Here is a 6,186-nt window from a genome sequence, read left to right as displayed (position 1 = left end):
TGGACATAGTACTACCGGAGGACCCAGCAATACCTCTTCTGGGCATATACCCAGAAGATCTTCCAACTGGTAATAAGGACACATGCTCCACTATGTTTCCATATTTTCTTAATCAATTTATTTTCCTACAATAGAAACTCTGGGACTTGACTTTTTAAATATTGAATACAAGTCTGTTTGTATATCTCATACTTAAGAACATGTAGTCATATTATATGAAAGCATAGAGAAATCTTCCAACATACAAGAGAAGCAGATAGACAAGTTTATACATAGAAAAGAGACAACTCATGAAGTATTGATTCTCTTTATAACAAGATGTTCTCTGGAGTAATAATCTATACCCATGAAAAAGATGATAATCTATTTTACTATCCACTTCATAAATGTTCTCTCAACTATGTAATAATAACAAACAAATTAAAGAAGTTTTGAAGGAACATACCATAGTTACACCATAGGAGACATATAAGAATTATTAGATTGAAAGATTTTGGGTCATATGCATATAAAAATATTAAGAATAATATGAATATTATATGACTAATATTTTCATATAATTGCATATATGCATGTATGTGTAAATATATAGTTGTATTATTTTATTTTTACTTTCTAGAACCTTGGCTAATTTGTGCTTTTTAAATATTATGTTTACTATATAGTTTCCCAGATATGATTGCTATCATATGGAGTATTTCCCCCTCAGACTACATTACATTTTTACAAACATGTGACTTCCTTTTATAGGTTAATTTCAGAAAAAATGTAAATTATACTTGTGTTGCATTTTCCTTCGTTCCATGAACTCTGAAGGGTTAACCAACTCACCAAAGTTTGTGTTCTACATAGCATAGTGCATATTTGAGAGTGCAGTGTATTGGATGTGGATGGGACCACTTACTATTGTAGGAGAAGACCCTTGGGAGTACAGTCAAGATGGTTGTTACATCTTTTTCACAGGCAATTATTAACTACAAAAGAAAATCTACATTCCAGCTCCTTTCTGCTTCTTACAAGGGAAGAAGCTGCTTTCCATATTTATTCATTTTGGGAAGTGACTCTGTCTGCCAGGAACTGGATCTGTGTGAACAAAACAGACATGGCTCTGTACTCCCTAAACTCCTGCATTCCTGAGACAGAAATTGTTCCTCTGTGACACTCGGTGCTTGCGCCAATGGCTTTCAGCTAGTTGCATGCTACTCAGGTAACAGAATAATCTGTCTTGCTTAAAGTCAACTGAAGGCCAATGCTTTGCTACATACACACATTCCTTCACTGCAACATCCATACTGTCATTTGTTCAAACAAGTGGACATAATGAAACATGACATCTACAAAATGCCGAAGGCTTAGAATAAGTCTTAGATGGAAAGGGGGTGTATTCAATACAATAGTCTGAAAGTTACCAGTAGTTCCCATCACTATAATGTATATGTAAATGCATATAGAACTCATATTTTTAAAAAGAACCTAGTCTTTTAAATTTGAATAAATTAGAGGTCTTATTATCTATGATTTCTCAATAGGGCTTTCACAACTAGTTCATTATACAGGTATCAATCGATAGAAGATATGTGCAGCAATACCATGAGTTAAGGGTTATTTTGGTAGCCTGAAATCAACTTGCTTTAATTATCTGTGCTATTTCAAATACAATTTACAACATGGGCTCATATTCTGACACTCATAGAGAATCTAGGTGATGTGGGAGTTGGACATCTATCACACTGATAAACAGAAATTTTCCCAAAATCAGGAAAATAATGACTCAGAACAACTTACAGAAATTGATGCTAATAAAAATGGCTTTAGTCAATATAGCTAGAAATGTTTAAAGACTTGAAAGACACAGGAATTCTAAATAATTAAATGAAAAGCGTAATGATAAAAGAGTTTTGCTAACTTCCTTAGAAGTACTTTTCAACTAACCTAATTGTTTTACATTTCTACTCTTGCTTGGGGAAGTCTATTTTTATTCTATGAAGACCTTCACCTAGTGAGACTGGGCACTCATGTTCCTATTGTTGTTGCCTCTTTGTTTAATTAACTAACTAACTAACTAACTAATTAATTAACTTTACATCCAGACTGCCTGCTCTGTTCCCTCCTTTCCTCCCAGTGCTTTCTTCCACTTTCCCTCCCCAATCTATTTTTCTTCCCTTTCTCTGCAGAGATTGGAGGTCCTTGCATAGATATCAATCAACCTTGGCATATCAAGTTGAAATATGACTAAGTATATCTTCTATTGAGAGTAGATGAGGGAGCCCAGTAGCGAGAAAAGGTTTCAAAAGCAGGCAACAAAATCAGCCTCTGCACCTGCTGTTAGGAATCACACAAGAAGACCAAATGTCACAACTGTTACATATGTACAGAGGGCCTAGGTCAATTCCATGTGTGTTCTCTGTTTAGCAGTTCAGTCTCTGTGAGCCCCTATGGATCCAGCTTAGTTGATTCTGTAAGTTTCCAGTGGTATGCTTGATCCCTCTGGCTCCTACGGTCCTTAACACTCCATGTTCCTCAGGATTCCAAAGGCTCTGCCAAGTACTTGTCTGTAGATCTCTGCATTGGTTTCCATCAGTTGCTGGGTGAAGCCTCTGTATTGATCATTATGCTAGGCTCCTCTCTGCAAGTACAGTAGAATATCATCAACAGGCATAGGCTCTTGCTCACAGCATGGGTCTCATGCTGGGACAGTCATTGGTTGGCCATTCCCTCCCTTTCTGTTTCATCTTTATCTGTGAACATCTTGCAGGTAGGACAAACTGTAAGTTGAATATTTTGTGGCTGAGTTGTTTTCCCAATCCCTCCTTTGAAAGTCTCTCCTGGATATAAGAGATTGCTGCACAAGGCTCCATATTCTCCATTGCTAAATGACCTAGCTAGGGTCACCTCCATAGATTCCTGAGAATTTCTATTGCACTGGGTTCGTAACTCATCCCAGGGGTGCCCCCCCTCTCAGTTCCAGTCATCTCTCTCAATATTCTCTCCCTCTATCCTCACTGAACCCTATGCCTTATGCCTCCTGTTGATATCCCCACTCCCTCCCCCATGCAATCTCTACTCATTCCCCCCACTCATCTACCAAATATGTCTAGTCTATTCTATTTCCCCTTCTCAAGTCCTGTCTTGAGTATTTCTTGTTACTTAGCTTTTTGGGTTTGTGGATTATGGCATGATTAGCCTTTACTTTATGGCTAATCTCCACTTATAAGTGAATGCAGGCCGTGAATGTCTTTCTGGGTCTGGGATACCTCGCTTGTGATGACATTTTCTAGTTCTATCCATTTGCCTTCAAATTTCATGATATCCCTGTTTTTTAGCAGGTGAGTAATAGTTTATTGTGTAAATGTAACACATTTTCTTTATTCATTCTTCAGTTGAGGGATATCTAAGTTGTTTCCAGGGTCTGGTTATTGCATATAAAACTGAGTGTCCTGTGGTATGAGAAGACACCCTTTGAGTATATGCCCAGGAGTGGTATAGCTGTGTCTGGAAGTACATCTATTCCCAATTTTCTGAGAACCAGCTAAATTGATTTTTTTTTAAATGGCTGTGCAATTTTGCCCTCCCCCCAGCAATGGGGTCTTGATCCTCTTGCTAAGCATCCTCACCAGCATGAACTGTCACATGAATTTTTTAATTCTTAGCTATTCTGAGGCACCTCACATTTGAAGGACATTAAAGTCAATTATATGAGAAAAAAACTTTTTTCTCACAATGTATTCCAGAATAATGTCCAAAAAATAGCTGGGCACAGTGGCCTAGTCACATTGACCCATAAAATTAGTTCTCTCCAATTCTTAACTGATTTAAACCATGAGGTAAAATAATTTATGCAACACAAATGGGAGCCACTATAGAAAAAATGAGAGGATAAATATGAAGCTCTTCTGGGTTGAATAGTGATGTTTTGTTTTTCAAGAGCTCCTCAGATCTCTTAAGCACGAATGTAATTGTAACAATAACTACAATAAAAAGGACTATGTAAAAAGAAAAGGACACCAGTGTCAACCCAGAAGACAATAGGTGATTCTCTTTACCTGGCAAATTGTTGCTATTCATTTCCTTGTTGATGGGTACTCTTTGTCCCTCTTCTGAGCTGCTGAATTATTCATGATGCTCAGCTTGCGACTGTTCTATGCCTGCCTGCTGTTGCTGACAACACTAGGGTAAAAGGGAGGAGTGGGTTTTTCCTGTGGGTTGGGAGAACTTCCTATAGGGGGCTAAAAATCACTCTCCAGTTCTCAGTTTACTCCCCTGACTACTGTAGGCCAACTCTATAGTAGGCTATGGGTGATGATGCTGTTTGTACATCTCGACCACTAACATAGGGTAAAGCCAGAACGGTAAAACGTGCTAATTCCAATCAGGAAGGGCATTTGTTTACTCACCTTTCTCTGTGGGCTTCTGAATTGTTTGTTTGTTTGTTTGTTTGTTTGTTTGTTTTTCTTTCATCAACCAGAAATTGAAATTGAAATGGGATGTGACCTGGAGAGATTCCAACTCTGTACCCTTGAGAATTTTTACGTTAGAGGAAGAGGGACATATCTTGAACTCCACCATGTTCCCCATTCCTGCTAGTTTAAATACATACATAGAACATATGAGAATAGAACTCATCAGAGTGGGGGGAGGGGTTGTTTAGGGTAGATGGCTTGCTAAGCATGTGCACGATCTAAGGTTCCAAACCTAACTCTGGGGGATCGGGGACAGTTATACCACTTTTCAGGTTCTACTTATCAATGTTCTCTGGAAACTTCTATGCAGACAAATTAAGTTATTGATTTTGTCAGCGTATACTATGCATCATGGAAAAAGAATGTGGAATTAGATGTCACATGAAGATCAATGAGCTTTTCCTCTTTATTTGAAATAAATGATTTAGTTATATTTGAGAGATAATTCAATGATGTTTTAGAACAATTTCTGCTTTTACTTCTTTAATGTCCTCCCATAAGTACTTTAGTGATAAGGAATATGCATACATTTTGTGCTATGTAAAATTAATTAACCAGTGAAATTTCTCAATAAAAAGTAGTTAATTTAACTAATGGATTCTTTCTTAGCTAATGCAGCAAAGCAGTCTTGTTTAATGTACTTACATTTATTCTTCTAGTCCCTAAGCTGATTGGATTTTAATCTCCTTTTTATCTTGCCAACTTCTATTAATGGTTATATTTAAATACATAAGACATTAAGTTAGGAAAATATTACCACATATACCGGTTATACACAATTGTCTAGGAATAGTTTAACTATCATCATTTGTCTGTTTAACGGATCCTTGTTGTTTAGCACTGAGAAATCTTTTCAAGGTAAGCATAGTTTTTTTCCTCACAGACTTTTACGTTACTGAATGATTTCTACTCACAAGTGCTATGTGTGTAAGTGTGCGTGTATGTATGTGTGTGTGTGTTTGTGTATGTGTATGTGTATTTGTGTGTGTGTATATATGTATGATGTGTCAGTGCTGTTAATATAGAAGCAGATAGTGTAGGTTAGAGTCCTGAGAGAAGTTGATTCAAAAACACAAATTGAAATACAGCTATTACTAGGGAGAATCCATGACAGTTTTGTAGTTGAAACAGAGAAGAAACAAGACTGTCAGTGATTAGGGCGGTTCAGAATAAGAGTCTGCATTAGAATTCCAGAAATGTTCCTTGTAAGAGACCAGAGAGTGAATCTTTTTTTTATTATTATTTTATTATATATGTTCTTCATTTACATTTCAAATGCTATCATGGAATGTCACTTATACCCTTCCCCCTCCCTGCTCCCCTGACCACTCACACCCACTTCTTGGCCCCGGCATTTCCCTCTATGGGGCATATAAAGTTTGCAAGACCAAGGGGCCTCTATTCCCTATGATGACTGAATACACCATCTTCTGCTACATATGCAGCTAGAGACACGAGCTCTGGGGGTACTGGTTAGTTCATATTTTTGTTCCACCTATAAGTTTGCAGAGCCCTTCAGCTCCTTGGGTACTTTCTCTAGCTCCTTCATTGGGGGCCCTGTGTTCCATTCAATAGCTGACTATGTGCATTCACTTCTGTGTTTGTCAGGCACTGGCATAGCCTCACAAGAGGCCGCTATATCAGGGTCCCTTCAGCAGAATCTTTCTGGCAAGTGCAATAGTGTCTGGGTTTGGTGGCTGATGATGGGATGGATCCCCGGGTGGGG

This window comes from Mus pahari, chromosome 3 (assembly GCF_900095145.1).
Source record: "Mus pahari chromosome 3, PAHARI_EIJ_v1.1, whole genome shotgun sequence".
NCBI classification, from domain to species: Eukaryota; Metazoa; Chordata; class Mammalia; order Rodentia; family Muridae; genus Mus; species Mus pahari.
The sequence above is the reverse complement of the archived record's forward strand: the minus strand, read 5'-3'. Positions refer to the sequence as shown.